This window comes from Numida meleagris, chromosome Z (genome assembly GCF_002078875.1).
Source record: "Numida meleagris isolate 19003 breed g44 Domestic line chromosome Z, NumMel1.0, whole genome shotgun sequence".
In the NCBI taxonomy this organism is placed as follows: domain Eukaryota; kingdom Metazoa; phylum Chordata; class Aves; order Galliformes; family Numididae; genus Numida; species Numida meleagris.
In genome coordinates, this window is record NC_034438.1 from 34,311,176 (window position 1) to 34,328,322 (window position 17,147).

Sequence of the window (17,147 nt, forward strand, 5' to 3'; positions counted from 1 at the left end):
TAAATCACAGTCAATTCACAGTGCAGCGCTGCAGGAGTCCTTCATTCTTGCCAGCTGCTTGGACAGGAGCTGCCACAGTTTCATGGTCTGGTGTACAGCAGCCATGCTACCAATTGTGGTGTTCATTTCATACAAATTACACAGAGAGGCAAACTCCCAGTGTACCAGCCACTATGTGAGAATGAGGACTAAAAAACTAATGTGGTAAGAAACTTGAAGCTGACCAAGGAACTGTTCAATAAAACCTAAAAAGGAATAGAATTACATTGGTATTTTGCAGGAAGGGACTACATGAGGAAACGAAGTCTCAATCTCTAGCTCTGTGCAAATGGCCATGTATCCTAAGCTGGAAGCAACAGTTAAGGAGGGACGAGATGGCACACAGTGCTCTGCCATGAAGGCAAAGGAGATGGTGGCTGAATTTAAAGGCAGTGAATGCTGCTAGGTAAGTGCTGTATCCTGGAAATGATTTGTGATTCCTACATCTCATCCCTCAGATAATAGCAGTAAAGCACAGACATATTTGTATTGAAATCAAGTAGATCCAGTTTGTAGGCCTGAGTTTTGGTTGTATCTTTAATGAAACTAGCACTCGCATTTAATGGGGATACAGAACTTCTTTCATGAAGTTTAGTTTCAACAACATACTGTGATAATGTCATTTTCCTAGTCATTCTGATTAGCTCTGTTGAAAAGCCAACACATGAATTAAGAAACTCCAGTTGTTAAGTACCAGTTACAGAAGGACACAATGCCAACTCCAGCTGTCTCACGTTCATCCTTATTTGATCATAGCTCCTTCCCACAAGCTGACATATAAGTCATTTCCTCCATACCAAGATTCACGGTTGGTGCATCACTCAGAAAACAAATTATGTTGCAACAGTTCTGCGTTACACTTCCCTGTGCAGTGAAACTCTTTTTTTGACATACATGAGCTTTAACTGGCAGAATATGCCTTCTGAGTTAGTGAATTAACCCTGAAGGTTAGTGGAAGACAAGCAATTATCTGCAAACAGTGATAACAGAGAAGGTCTGTTCTGCTCCACAATGAGGAAAAGAATAACCTGAATGAACTCTTTGCGTCAAAAATGTTCCACCAGCTGTCAATACTAACTTGCACATGATGAGCCAGAGAAAAGGGATCTGTGTTCTGATAAAGGTACTGTCACCTCTGAAATTAGACTGCCTTTCTGTTAGAAACAGTGGAAAAAAAAATATGTTCTGTGCATCTATTGATGACAGTCATCAGGGAAAAAAGCTTTTAATGGAGTGGAAAGAAAAGGAAAGAAGAAGAAAGTGCAAAATCTGTGCTCTAAAATGTCAACAGAAGAGTGAAGGCACTGTAGAAATTTTTGACATAATGCATATATATGCAATACAAATACACATAATCCTTTAGAAACAAATTGATATGTATTTTGCTTGTGCATACTTTGAGGGGCCTTCATGGGAGGGAAACATTTTCTTGCAGTAAAATTCACAGGAAAGTAAAAAGAACTGTCCAGGATGAGCGTCTCTTGTCTCTAAAGAAAAGATTTTGGTCTCATAGTTCTAAAGATCAGTGGTTATACACAAGTAAAGTCTGCAATAACGTGAATGAGTGTCAAGAACTAGAACTATTATAAAGCTATAAAAAATATTATTTGGACACAGGAAATTTTGGAGATGATGGTGAGGCACTGGCACAGGCTGCCCAGAGAAGCTGTGGGTGCTCCATCCCTGGAGGTGTTCAAGGCCAGGTTGGATGGGGCCCTGGGAAGCCTGAGCTGGTGGGTGGGAGCCCTACCCATGGCAGGGGGAATGGGACTTGGTGATCTTTAAGGTGTCTTCCAAACCAAACCATTCTGTGATTCTGTGGAATTTGTTTTTAATTTTAATAGTGGAAGATATGAGAATACATTCCTCATATATTTCAGGTTACACGTGAAAAAAGGCTGAAGAGCATCACTTTCTTTAAGGTCAAGAGATGCTGAGAATGTTCAGCATTCCTCAAAAATATTGAGTATACTAGGCTTGAGATGAAGGCATTCCTGAAGAAAGACGTTCAAGTTACAAGGAACACTGTCACTCACTTGAAAGGGAACTGGCTGAAGTTGCATGAGTGTATAAAAACTAAATGATAATTTGTAACATATAATTTAATTTGTGTAAAAGTATTACGTTATAAAGAGAAAGAATAATGAATTACATTTTGCATATTTATAAAGGAAATAAACAAAAAGTGAAAAATACATCTGAAATAATTTAATTTGCTCTCGCAGTACATAACGGGTTATAATACCATGAAAGAGATCTTTTAAATTGTTTTTTTCCACGATTAGTAATGTAATTGTATCTGAGCTTGCCAGTCAAGTTACATCCTAGAAGAGATGTTCAAGACTAAAACATAAGCAGAGTTTTAAGGCAGAAATTTCTCCATAGTTTTAAAAGTAGGAATGTAAACAATGCATGATATTTCAGTGATACTAAATGCCTGTAATGCCTGGATTATCTCCTGGGTTAACAATAGCACCTTAAAATAGTGTTAACTATTTCACTAAGCAGTGAAAAATTAATTTGTAGTGTGTTTACATGAGATATTTGATGACATTTTTTTTCTGCTAGGAGGGAGCAAATCAAACTGTTTTCATATTGATAACGGTGAATTTTGCATTTACAATTTTAGTGCTATGTAATTTGGATATCACACACTGCATGGCTAAGTATGTTAAAGTGCCATTTTTCTCTTGTAGAAACTATCAGACACTTCAATCAACTTTTTCATTTAAGGTCACACTGAAAAACTGATCCAAGGTTAAAATTGTTATATTTTCTTACACTGAGAGTAAAAAATGTATTTTTTTAATATATTGGATCCTGTCTCTTTAAAGACATATCTTCGGTAAAGGTAAGCTTGCTCTTAAATCTTGGCATCTACTGCACTTAGGATCGGGAAGCAGTGGAAATTGAATGTCATCTGTCCATTGTATTCCTGATTAGATTAGTAGCAGAAAAAATCACAAATTCAAGTTATAATTTCTGCAGAATTATCCATTTACTATAGCTATGCAAAATGAAAACAATGCATTCTAGTATGCTTTTTTGCAAAAGTATCTGAAGCACAACTCTGTGTTATGCTTTTATGAGAATTACAGAAAGATTAATCATGAGACACTTTACTATTTTCTTAGAGAATTTACCAAAACATTTGTGGGTTCTCCTATATGCCACGGCAGCACATGAGAATTTGCCCATCCTCCTACCTATGTCAGTGATCATGTCTTCCTCACTCCACGTGTTTTAAAACCCTTAAAACATTTTGTTTCAGAAAGAACACGAAAAAAAATCTACTTGCTAAGAAAAAATGATCTTCAGTTTCTTTCCACACACCCCTTTTTTTCACCGACATAAGTCTATTACTGATAAATCTTCCTTGCCAATGTTTTTATCTTCTGGCCTCTAAAAAGCTAAATACTATTGCTCAAAAGTGCTACAAATATCTTTAATGCACTGCAACACTCAACTGTTTTTCATTTGACAATACTCAGTAAAGATACATTTGATCACTTTTGAGAGAAATTTTTCCAAATTTTTCAAATGAGTATATCTCATCACACAATGGTGACACCAAAGAAATTGGTTCACATGAAATAAATAATAAGTAATATTTCCACAGAAATGTAAGATAATGCCATTCCCACAGCTAAACAGAACATAACTCTAAGGAAGATCCTATATCAGCATCAAAGGCCACGCAATTCTTCACAGTCCTTGATGGCTGCAAGGGTAAGGAAGATATTTTTTCTTTTTCTTTTAACAAGGTCATTCCCATGAGCTGTATGATGACCTGCAATTTATGAAAGAAGTAGCCTGTGTTACACTTGAACAAGGTACTTATTTCTCCCTGAAAATTTTCAGGGCCAAAGTTTTAAAAATGCTAAAGATCATCTACATCTCTTGTAAGACAAATGCAACTGTAGAAATATTACCTAGGGGATAAGAGAATGATTATATTACCAGGACCTCTCAGATGGTTCTGTCTGATCTTGGAAAGTGTTTAATGTTCGGCAATGGTTTGGGAATTCATGTTCTTGAAGAACAGGTTCCTAATTCATGCCTCATTATGTGGCAGGTATCCTCCCACTTTCCTTTAAAATAAAGGGCTACAGAATATTCTTGCTAATAAAACATGGCTAGTGACTTTAACTATATCTTAGATTGTAAGACGTGGTATTGCAAAATCTGGGAAATGACGATCTGCAGCTATACAGATTCCTGCTCTCATTGAAGAGTCACCATTTCACTGGTCCAACAGTCTGAGGCAGTCAGCAAACCCTCCTCCTAGTGCGGGAAAGCAGGCATTTGACTTCAGCTCCACAAGCATCAGAAGACAGCATCAAACAACAGCAGGTAAACATATAAATAGATTTCAGTACTCAACCTACAGTGTGTGTTGACATCTGTTTCCTGTTTGTTAAATATTTTCCCACTATAATAATTACAAAGCTAATTTTATTTATTTATCTTTCTATTTTAATCAGCTTTTATGGGAATAATGAAAGTTCATGATGTTCAGTGGCTGGCAGAGCATGGTGCCAAACGCAATATGGTTTCTCTTCTTATTGTAGAATATGGGCCCAAATAGGATTTTGTTAAAATTACTCAACCATGCATTACAGTGAAGGACATCTGCTAATCTCTCTTATGCCTGTTTTCAAAAGCTGTATCTGCACTCTACAATTTTGTACATATCAGTGAGGCACTGCTTGACAGTCCTGAAGTAAATTACAGGTAGTAGTTTTCTTTGTGTGCACAGGGCTCTCTAATCTTTGCAAGACACTTTTAAGATTTAGGGTTTAAGGATGTCTCTATTTTTTTGCTAGGCTGAACTGCAAAGAAATTAAATGCATTTCAAAGGCAGTCACTGAAGTCAATCTAGTTGACTTACTAGGGCCTGGATCCACTTTAAAAATCAGTATCTACAGAGTGCTACTAATGGACCTGAAACAGAGATGTTATGCATTTATTGGAAAATATAGACAGATTAATGCATTAAGCAGCATCCAAAGAAATCAACTCAGACAAATTAAACCTAATGAGCTTTTTGAAGGAAAGCAAAACAACGAAGAAAGTTATTATTTTATCTAGTTCTCTTACTAAGCAAATGTTAGAGTTTTACCAAATTAGAGTTGATTCTTAGCTGATTCACACAGTGATAAATGGTAGCTTAAGGAATCAGTTGTAAAATTATATGCTAATGACAGGCCAGCTGATTTAAGTCCAGATTTTTATATGTAGTATTATATGAAGAAACACCTAACTCTTACGGTCAGCCAGTAGGACCAATCACATGTTACGTGCAAGAAAATCAGAGTCTGCCCTGTGTCTCTTACCTTTTCTGAACTTACTTAAAAGCAGGTATCTCTGGCTTAGGATGGCAATCTAATAGCCCAAGCTTAAAGACTTGATGAGTTCTTAATCACCTTAGTGTCAGAAGTAATCATGCAGTTTTAAGTTGTCCTCTTATCCTTGTTTCAAGATTTGGCAAAGAAGTCACCTCTTCCTATTTTTTTTTAAATTATATAAATTAACATAATAGTTCCGTATTTCTATGTAACCTTCAGGGGACACGAAAGAATCTTTTGAAAAAAAAAAAAAAGAAAACTAACGTAAGGTACCCACAGCAGACACACACATGCATGCAAAACATTTGCTCACAAGTGACCGCTTAAGTACATCAACATGGCTTTACGTAGGAAGCTTTAAAATACCTGGACTTAAAGTATTTAATATTCTACAACTTCATCAGTAATATTACATGGAAGCATTATTAAATGTTCCAAGATTAAATTCTCAAAATTTAGAGAAGGCCTGAATTAAAATCACCCACAAAACAAAATGGAGGTTTTGGGCAGAGGGTTGGGAGGGTTTTCAGCCAAACTCCAACTACGCTATAAAAGCTACCGACTGCTCTTCATTCCTTACAACTCAATCAAACCCGCATGGCTTATCAAGAGGACAGCAGAAAATCATTTCCTAGGACTCCTGCAAATGTACCTCTTCCAAACACTTTGTTACCTAACAAATATAAAACATCCTTTATTTTCGGTCTGTGGTTCAAAAGATCTGAGATTATTGGTTTAAGGGATTATATGACAATCAATGAAATCAAAGCACATAAAACATCTGTACTTTTTACCTCCAGTAGGAAGTTAGGATGATTCTTCAACATTGTAAAAGGAAAGCAGATGAAATAGTTATTTTTACTTAATTCACACGTGAGCTGGATTCTATTACACTTTTTCAGTTTTAAAATAAGAAACTAGATGTTAAATTTGAGACAAAACGAAGGATTGCTGAAAGCAAAAATTTAATTTTGCATCTTTGACTCAACAGTATTTCAGGATCCCTGTCTTTGTAACTGATGTTGAATGCATTCTGCCTCCAAATTCATCCTTCAGAAAATCATTCTCATGTATTTTCACCACTGTCTCCTAAGTATTTTTTATTACTTGAAACATACTAATGCCATCCCAAGGTTTCTCTTGTACTTGGGGAAGGACTATGAAATGGTCAGGAGAAAAATATTGACAGGAAATAGAAATTTTACCAAACAATTTGCAGGTAAGACATCAGCACTGTACCACTGGCAAGTCTGATAGAACAGTGGACAGAAATGCAATCCAAAATGCCTAATCTGATCTACATCTATGAAGTCAAATAAGCTTGTGTTTTCCTCACACTAAGTGAAGAAAAATGGAAGACATCAGCTTCTGTCTTCCTTGGATTCCTTCTACCTTCTATTTTTTTATAGTGCTCTGCTTTGCATTAAAGTTAAATCAGGAATATCTGTGTAAATTGGGCTTCTGGAGACCACAAGGGACGTGCTATGGAAAATGTGCAGCATGCACAACCTAACTTACTTTCAACTTCTTTGGAAGTAAAACAGGCAGAAAATAACTGAATAGCACTGCTTCTAAATTCTGGGCTACAACATTAAAAAACGCTTTTTGTCTCTTAGTGTTTTGGACACCTCAGTTGGGAAATTATGTCTAGTGCAATGTAGCAAAGGACAGAAAGCTTTGTGCTTATCTTCCCTCATCAATCTGCTATGCCACACTGCTTGTTACACTATTGATTTGTCTCTGCAGATATGAACCAGATGCCTGCAGGCAATCCACTGACACAAAGCCAAAGAGCAGTGCCTCTGTTGGTCTCCTCTGTTAACTAAAATTTTTGGTTCTCCCAAACCAACTTTCTAAAATTTAAGGTAGCCCTGCAGCTCCAAGCACAACACCTGTTGTGAATATAGGAATACCATAAGTCATTAGAGGAGTTAGGGAAGACTGAATCATGGCAGGGAACAGCAGGAGAGTACAGGTATAAGAAGGTATGAGGAGGTTTGTGAAGTAGTGAGGGTGGTAGCCAAGGCAGGTAGCAGGCCTAGCTCAGGCTCAGATCTTTCTTCCAGCTTTCTTTCCCACTTTCAGACTCAAGGCAAAAGCATTTCTTTACCTCCAAGCAGCCAGGTGAGCTTCACTGCAAATCATACAATTTCTCAGAGACTTTTGCTGAGCAATGTTGTATTGGACACCAGCCAAACTTACAGTCTGCAAGGTCTTTCAATTAGAGAAACTCCAGGCAACCCTATCCATCTCTTATGTAATGCCATCCTATCACACACAGCCTTAGAATCTGTTTTCTCTAGGCACTGCAGGAATTATAAGCAGGAGACAGTTAACTTTCTGCAGCTGTAAGCCTCCTTTTAGCTAGCAGTTGCTCCACAAATGCTCAGTCTCTGATTTTTTTCTCTCTCTCATTTTTTTTTTTTTGCCTTCCAGAACCTGTCCTTTGTCATCTCTTGGAATTTCTTGCTGCCCTTTGTTCTCCCGTCTCTTCAGGGGGTACAACACTCAACACCCATGGAAACCTGGCCCACCATACATACCTTTCTTCCTGGGGCTGTAAAACACTTTTATCTGAGGTGGACACTCCTATTGTTTCAGCTGCCTGCCTCCATAAAGAAGAACAACCACGTTTATCTGAATTTACCAAGGAGAGGGTTGTTACACACCACCAATTTCCACCCTGTGCAACCCCGCACAGGCTGTTTTCAGTATAAGAAAAGGAAGGATCAGTAGAAGCCTTTAACACACACAAAAAAAGTCCTTGCATTCAGTGCAGTCACCATGGTGAACAAGAATTGGACTTGTAAATTGCATTAAAATAAAAATGAATACTTTTAGATCTTCAGTATAAGTATGCAAACTATTTGTCAATTTTTTAACACTTCAACCCAGATCCTGTGGCTAGGTTCCAGGTTGGCACGCCTTTGGCTTTAATGACATCCCAATGTAAATCTGTGTTTCCAAGTAATGCTGTCCCAGATATACAAATAATCTTGGTTGTTCCAAGATGGAAGGATACATCTCTAGTACGAGTAAATAAACCATATAAAGAAAACTGTAAGATAAGTAGTAAAAAATAATTATGTTCTATGTAGTTGTAACCAGGCTGGTAAAAATCCGTAAGGTGGTTTTAGATTTTAAAGGAAATTCCCACTGCCATGAATTTACACATTTCTGTTTCCCCACGACTGCAATCACTCTGCAAGCACGTGAAAACTTCAGTAAACAATGAACTTATGTCCAGGTGAACATATCCACTTGAACTTTGGGAAGCTGCAGTTTTTGTCAAGCTGAACTGTCAGGAAACATGACTCCCTCATGCTGGAGGTTGTGAGGCTCTGATCAAGATCTGATGAAATTCAACCCCTTTTTTATAATATGGTGTTTCTATACATGATGTTTTATGCTAACTGACTTTTGTGCTTAGAACACTGATTAAGGGAGTCAGAGAGAACAAAGCGATTCTTGGAATAATATTGTCTTTCCATTGTAAAACAGCACATGGCCAGAATGAGAAGAAAAGCAGATTAAATCTCCTTTAGTTTGCGTCATGTTTGTTTTACCATCAGTTTTACTGAAGGTATCTCTGTGCATGTGAGGTTTTAAAATGCTTCATACAGAGAATTCTTGCAGTCCTGCTGTGGAAGTCTATGCCAATATCTGGAAGGTGCCATTTATACCAGTTCTTCTTTTAATCCAAAACTGTGCTTACTGGATGGGAAAGAATCATTAGGACTGTTACTGAGAAATTCCTGTAAATTTTGTCCCATCTCCCAGACACAATCATAGAAACTTCCTCTCAAACCATTCTCATTTTTCAATATTCTAGTTAGATCTTAATTATCAAAACCTTTTCTTTCTGACTCACAGACTTTTATCAATTAGCTGAAAAAAAAAAAAAGGTAAAATCAAGATCTTAAAACAAATGAAGAAATAACAAAGACAGGGGACACTGGTATGGAAAACCTCCAACAAATCTGGCTCCAAGTCTGATTTCACATACCACAGAAGTAATTCCATGGAATTAGCATTAAGATAGAGGAAATAAGAGGAGGATCCAGTTGAGTCTGCAAGTGAGGAGGTGATACTTATTCCATAGCACTTTGAAGCAAGGTGTCAGTCAGAACTAGTCACATATAAAGCAACACACAGTGAAAAATTTGCTTTGCAAGATGAATGTTTTCTACCCTCAGGGGTCTCCTAACAGATTGTACTGCATTTGCATCTGGAAGAATTGCTAAAGTACTAGCTATCATATGCTACTAAATAAAAAGTCTCTCTCTCTGGATGTTACTGACTGCTGATTAAGCTGTGGTTTTATTTACATTCATCTTTACAAGGTGCTTCTATCTCACATCTTCTCCCAGATCTTCGCAAGGGCTTCGTCAATCACGCAGGCAGGCTCTCTCCACCCTGCTGGCTGTCAGGACTTTGCTGGCTCATCCTGGAGCCTGACCCAGCAGATAACAGATGGAAGAACTTTGAGACCTTGACATAATTTAAAGTCATATATCCCATCTGTGCAGCACTGAAACAACCAGAGCTGAGAAAACCGAAGGCTCTAGATCTAGCTGCTTTCTCTGATGAGCCAGGCCAGACTTGGTTGTGGGTCAGAAGTCAACTGCACTAGCAAGTTCAACTGATAGAATATTTTTGGAAAAACTAACTTTTAGGGTTGGCATTTATGATATCAAACTCTAACAGCAATAACAAACAAACAAACAAAAAAACCCACCACTTTGTCTTTCTTAGTGGTATGGTTGCCCCTGGAGAGCTGCGTCTCTGATTCTCCCAGCAAAGTAATGCCCAGACATTCCATCAGCACACCCGGAGTGGCCACACACAGCGCCAGGCAGTCGCTCTGGGGCCCAGCCACCCCCTGCAACCCTAGCTGCTTTCACTCCTGGCCTCTGCCGCTGCCATCACAGGCGAGTAGGGACAATGTTATAAACCAACCCCCAAGTTCATTAATGGATGGCAAAGCAGGAACTATAACAGGATGCAAACCCTTCATGTCTCACTTCTGGCTGAAAGCTTGTTCGGGTTGGTGATAAACATGAGCTGCACCAGTCTGCTGGATTAATAGTGCCATCTGTGAAACAAGAACTGCAGAATAGATCTGGGTGACAGCAGATTTCAGTGCATTAACAAAATTTACTGCAAGATCATCAATGCCTAGCAACCTCCTGGGCACAGCCAGAGAAGAGCAACATACAGATTCGTGTAGAGTTGGTGTCAGAGGTATTGCACTGCCTTTGGAAAAAGTGCTCTCCAGACTCTGCCTGTCCTGTAGGAGAGTCCTGTATTTGCAATTCTCTGATGGAAAAAAGGTTAGATAACATGACTGTCCAAGTCTTATTTACAATTACATTAATATGTAAAAGGCTCATCCTCTGGTTTAGACCACTGAGAATGACCCCAAATGCTGGCTGAAAACAAGTCAAGAGATAATAAACTAAAAGAAAAAAAGTACTCCACAGAAAACACAGAACACAAACATTTCTGCAAGCATGGGGAAAGCAAGTGTTCTACCCACAGAAGCAGAGGTGCATTTTTTATATATCCTGCTATTAAATAAGGACATGCTCTGCTGACAGCCAGAAAATTCCATCTTAAGAAGTTTTTATTTTATGCTCAAGAATAAATTGTGGACACATCTGTACCTTGAATTCTAACCATTATTTTTTGGGGGGGGGTACTCAACAAACTTGTACTTTATAGCTCTTTGAAACACGGGATAGAAATCTTCCAGAAAAATGTTGACATGTTGGCTAAATCTTTCCAACCATGACTCAGCAGGGAGAATTAATCCTGGCTTTTGAGACTACATATTTTTGAATGAAAATTCTAGTGATTATGAAATACTTGTGGAGCAAGCTAACTATGCCTTCCTCAACCATGAAAAAATACCCAAGAAATGGACCTTCACAGGCCTCTGTTATGAAAGTTATGAAACAGAAAGATATTGCACCCTCTATATCTAAAGACAACACAGTAAAACAATACCATGAAGAGCCATAAGCAGGAATGTCCCAAACAAAAAAAGCCCTCTCACTTGCACTGCAAGAAGAAACTTGCCACTCTGCCAAAAGAAGTTGGGTTACGCACAGAGCTGTGAAAGATTCTGCTCTGGCAATTTGGATTTCAATTACATAAAATTTATTTAGACAGAAAAATTTCTCTACTCTCAACACTACCCTATGATTTTCCTGTAATAATACACTGCTTGCAATTGAATTCAAATAGAGTATTTTAAAACCTTTGCAACATCTTTTTATTATCGATTTTCATTTAATTCATCCTGCTGGAAATTGCTGTACAGCTTTGTTTAATTATTGCAGGCATTTTATCTCTCATAATGTGAACATTAGAGTTTGCACTTTATTTTCTGGCATCTAGAAACTCAGAGTTCATAGTGATATGCGTGTGCCCACCTTCTTCAGAAAAATATATTCACTTTTTCTTAAATCATTTGCAACCTTCTTATACATGATCATAGAATCATAGAATCTTTACAGTTGGACAGGACCTTTAAAGGTCATCTGGTCCAACTTCACTGCAATGAGCAGGGATGTGCACAGCTCAGTCAGGTTGCCCAGGGCCTGATCTTGCCTCACCTTGAAAGTCTCCAGGGACAGGGCATCAACATCTCTGGGCAAGCTGTTCCAGTCCTTCACGATATCCTTATACATTATACAGCATATTCTTACACATCATATCTCATATGTTTTGTATTTTCTCTTGGACAAAAATTCTCCCCTAATAATTTATCTTCCCCCTGGAATCAGCAATAATTTTCACGATCAAGTGTTTCTTAAAAAAAAACAACAAAGACAGTGGGATCCTTTATAGCTGCTGCTTCTTACCTTCTTCTCAGTAAAACCTCTACGAAGCAGGTGACTCACTCTTGTAAGGAATTCAGAACAACAACAGAGAACTTTTCCTATGCCTTTTAAGAATCTTTTCTAGCTAATTCTAGCTAATTTCAGAACCTTAAGCAGAAATGATCCTACTCCACACATTTGATGACTGAGTTTCACAATCTTTTGTAGAAAAGGTTTGATGCAGGATTCTTAGCAAGCTTTCAGTCTTGCCTTCAGACTGACATTCTCAAGAGAAGATTTGATTTTCTTTTGTTTTTTTCTCAACAGTTTCTGAATTTGAATTTCTGTTTTGGTTTAGTTTCGTGGTTTGCTTTCTTTTGATAATGTCTACTAGCATAATCATATTTTTTGACATATTTTGACTTTTTCTTCAGAACTGCCTGTAAGGACTATAAGGACTGTCAGGGACTTCAGGACTAAAAGTTACATACAACCTTTGCAATGGTGAGAAACATCTGACAGAACTTTTAATATTAAATGGAAAATGCAGTGCAAATTTCACATCTTCACAGAGATCGACTGAACTATTAAAAAACAACACATCCCTGATAGTAATTATTTCATTTCCTGCAGATTAAACAGATTCATTTTTGATTAAATGTCACGAAGAGATGCAATTATGATTCCTGTCTGTTCACTCCAAATGTACACATTTATTCCACTCCAGCCAGAAAAGTTTGCAGCAATATTCAGTAATATTCCCTTCACTGGACTACACAACTGAAGGCAAGAAACATTAGGAGGAAAAGCCTGAGGAAATATCCAAATAACAGATATTTCTCAGTGTTAAAACAAATAAACAAAAAACACAGCAGAGCTTTTCAACTGGAGAGTTCTAGACCCTAAGGAATCATGAAGTTGCGTATTGTTTTCATAAGTAACTCTTCATTACATCTTTTTAAATAACTTCAGAGATGGTTTCTGGGCTACAGCTATAGTAGTCCCAGCCAGAAATGTAGTTAAAAGGCAAATCTCCCATCAGCGTTCATTTTCAACATTGGATGAGGAAGTATAAATGATGAGCTCAAGGAGCTCAGCTCCTCAGGTCAAGGAGACTTAGTCTAACATGGCAAAGGTCATCACAACGGGGCATAACAAAAAGCTAGGCTAGAAGACTAGCTACAGCATGAATGCAAGTAGGACAAATATCCTTGGAAAGAGACTGAGTGGAGTGGGACATGATAGTTTTATAGAGTACTCGGCTCCCCTTGGGAATTTCTTGCACCTTCCAGTTTTCTGTAGTGTTTTTGCCAGCACAAGATAGTGATCATGCAGACCCTTAATGTTCAATGGCATTAAATCAGGCAATTCATTGAGGGGCTCATGGAAGTAAGAGTTTTTGGGACTGAGCTCATAATTTCTAAAAGCAAATACATTAGGATTTTGTAAGCTCAAAAAGGCTTGTGAAACTAATAATCCTTAAAGCTTATTAAGCTATTAAGGTAACCAAATAAAGCGTCTGCATTTTGATCGGTCTCCAATCTAAATGCTCAGCATGCAGCTTTCTTAGTGATACAAAGAAGGAGGAAGAAATCATTCTCCATAAGGCAATTTTCTGTATTTCAGTCTCTGTTAGGAAAGGATATAAATCCCATGAACTTATTCCACTTTTACAAGAACTTATATCAGTGCTACGCTTTCAATATTTTAAAAGTCTTCTACATCTTCCTTGTTGAACTGATTTCTCATTCCTTAAGACAGATGACAGAACACAGTAGTTTCTCCAACCTATATATATTTTTACTTATTTGCAATGTCATACAAGCTGCAAAATCTGTCAGGACAGGACTCATTTCTTAGGTTGTCACATTACTCCCAAGGTCAGTACAGCTTCATTTACTACTTGTTATTATTGGGTAATAGTTACTATTGGGTAGGTGTTCTCCACAAGCATTTGTTCCTTCTTCAATTTCATCACTTTCATTTGGAATCTGCTGCACTGATAGTAACAGGCATGTTTGTGACCTAAAAAACCTTGAAATAGTTGTAATGAAATGTGAGCAAAAAGTTAATGAATCGCAGAGTCACAGAATGGCTGAAGTGGGAAGGAACCTATGGGTCCATCTGGTCCAACCCCATTGTTCAAGCAGGACACCCAGAGCAATCTGCCCAGGACCGTGTTCAGGCACCTTTTGGAGATATCCAAGGAGGAGACTCTGTAACCTCTCTGGGCAGCCTGTGCCAGTGCTCCATCACCAGCACAGCACAGAAGAGCTGCCTGGTGTTAAGACAGAACCTCCTGTGTACCAGTTTGTGCCTAGTTTGGTCACTGTGTACCACTGGTGATAGCGTGACTCCATCCTCTTTGCGCCCTCCCTTTAGGTATTTATACACACTGATAAAATCTCTCCTGAGACTCCTTCAGGCTGAGCAGCCCCAGCTCTCTCAGACTCTCCTGAGAAGAGAGGTGCTCCAGTCCCTTGATCATCTTGGCAGCTCTTCACTGAACTCTGAAGTCCACGGCTCTTGTAACGGGGGGCCCAGAACTGGACACAGCACTCCAGGTGTAGGCTCACCAGTGCTGAGTAGAAGGGAGGGACTACCTCTCTTAACCTTCTGCTCATACTTGGCCTAATGCAGCCAAGAATACTGTTAGCCTTCTTAGCAGCAAGGGCACACTGCTGACTTATGGCCAACACAATGTCCACCAGGACTCCCAGGTGCTTTTCTGAAAGGCTGCTTTCCAACTGAGTGGCCCCCAGCATATACTGGTGTTTGGGATTGCTCCTCCCCAGGTGTAGGCCTCTGCACTCCCAATTCATCGATCAGGCAGCAGCATTTGTCACCACATCTACTGTCTGCTGGAGAAATGCATTTAATGTTTCTCACATCCAAAAATTTACTATTTCAGTTACAGAAACGTTATTTTCGTGTCTTCCTGGTAAATGTGGTTAAACTGAAGCCACTCAATCACAAGATAATGTACTGTTTTTTCTCCCTTAACTGCAAAGATAGACATGGGCACTGCAGCAGTAAAGACAACAAAAGAAGATGTCTTCTGCCTGAGGCCAATACCAGGACACAGCTGGTCTACAGTAATGCTAATTTTATTTTTGTTCCCCTTTCCTTTTTTTCACATGCCAGGCGATATTTAATTACCACACACCACACCTTACACATGTGTGTAAGGACAACTCGGATGATAAAACTGTGAGAAGTTTATTTGGAGGACAAATTGAGAGGACAGAGAAATATTGCCTTCACCATGTTTATCATTTTTATTCTCACAGGATAGTGCTCACCATGACAATGGCTGGATACTGTTCAAAATGAGTGAGCACAGCAAGTTTGGATTTCTAAGAATATAAGTACTTGTTAGGGGTATATTTAGATAGGTTTCACATTTTTTCCCACTTTATTCAGATATAGATCCTGCAAATTCATTCCCAACAACACAAAATTTCTAGTAAGATTTTTACAGTGTAAGCTAAAAAAATGTACCCTTATCCCAACACCAAGCCCTAGCTTTGATCATTCTGATGGTTTGCTGAAGGAAAGATTGTAACATTGAAATTTTAAGTAAATTTCAGTTACTCTTAAGTTTCATGCTAATAACTTTGACTGTGCAATTACTTTACAAAGGGTTTTTCAAAAAGTAAAACTAGATTGAAAACCACTAGGCCTTTTTATGTGTTTAAAACAAACTTCAACTGACTTTAATGCCTGTAATTCTCCCTGTCCATCAAAGAAAATCTGTTTACCATTGAAATATCTCTGGCTGAGAGGAAGCTACAATTCACTGCAAAACCATACAATAATTTGAGATAGGGAGAGGCCAAGCAAAAATTTGGGAAAACTGAGTGATTTGGGAAAAATGGGTGTATTAAATATTTATTGAACAATATATTATTTTTCTTCATTTATTTTAGTACTGTTGCTGCATACCTGCTGTACTGGACAGGTCAAGTGCATCTATGTCCAAAGGCAGGGGTTTCATCTTTCCTGGGGGCTTCTCATTGTTTTCTCCTATCCCACATCTTTGTATAGTGAAAGATTATACAAGTCAGCAGATTAGGCTAATGTATTAGAAATTTTATTTAGGCACTTGTACTGCAGATTACCATAAACCACTGAAGTGAGCCCAAGAGCAGTCCCCTAGGCAAATGACAAGCACTGAAAGGGAAGAGCAGCTGAAAACTGTCCCTCCAGTTCTGTGAAGAATCCAGAGAAACACTGAGGAAATTGCACTTCTATCTCTTCAGAATTTGCAGTGTCAGACAAGTCAGACAAATAAATTCTAAGTCATTTTGCATAAATACACTTGCTTCAAACACTACAAAATTAGTTGCAGACATAAGTTCTATTAAATGGAAAATCATGAGGCTCCAAATCACCCTTGCCAGAAGTGCTTTGCAGTCAGCTTAGAGCAGCTGTGCTGTCCCTGTGCAAATGGAAAAGATAAGCAGGATCTGGTATTTGATCAGACTAATTTCTGACATCTCATTCTTCCCTGCAAGCTGTTGAGATACAGCTGGGACAGCTTTCCCTGGGAGGAGAGAGGGAACGAGTCCTTGATAGCTTTTCCTCTACAAGAACAAGCATTTGATTCATCCCTGAACACTTCCTGGTTGCACTATTGCACCTTTCTGGGTACACTGTCAATTTTCTCTTAAAAGCCTCAGAAATCTTCTATGTAGCCTTTATAGATGAAAAGCTATTCCCACACTATAGGTATGACTATCTGTTACAGACTCATGGATCTAGACTTCTGCCATGATGGAATATAAGGGAGCCTAATCCTAGCTCCCCAGTAAGAAAGGTCCTCTCAGTGAATCCACATATCTGTTTATTTGTTTGTTTCCCAGGTTTATTTAGATGTCAGAAAATCGGGCACCCAGAGGAACTCCACCTTGGAAATGCAGCTCCAGATTTC

The 17,147-nt window shown here is 38.4% G+C and overlaps 1 protein-coding gene across 6 annotated transcripts in view; it reads right to left on the reverse strand.

The window, feature by feature from the left end:
- Positions 1-17,147, reverse strand: part of SLC24A2 (solute carrier family 24 member 2) — a 105,266-nt gene that overhangs the window by 51,512 nt on the left and 36,607 nt on the right. The window lies entirely within an intron of this gene.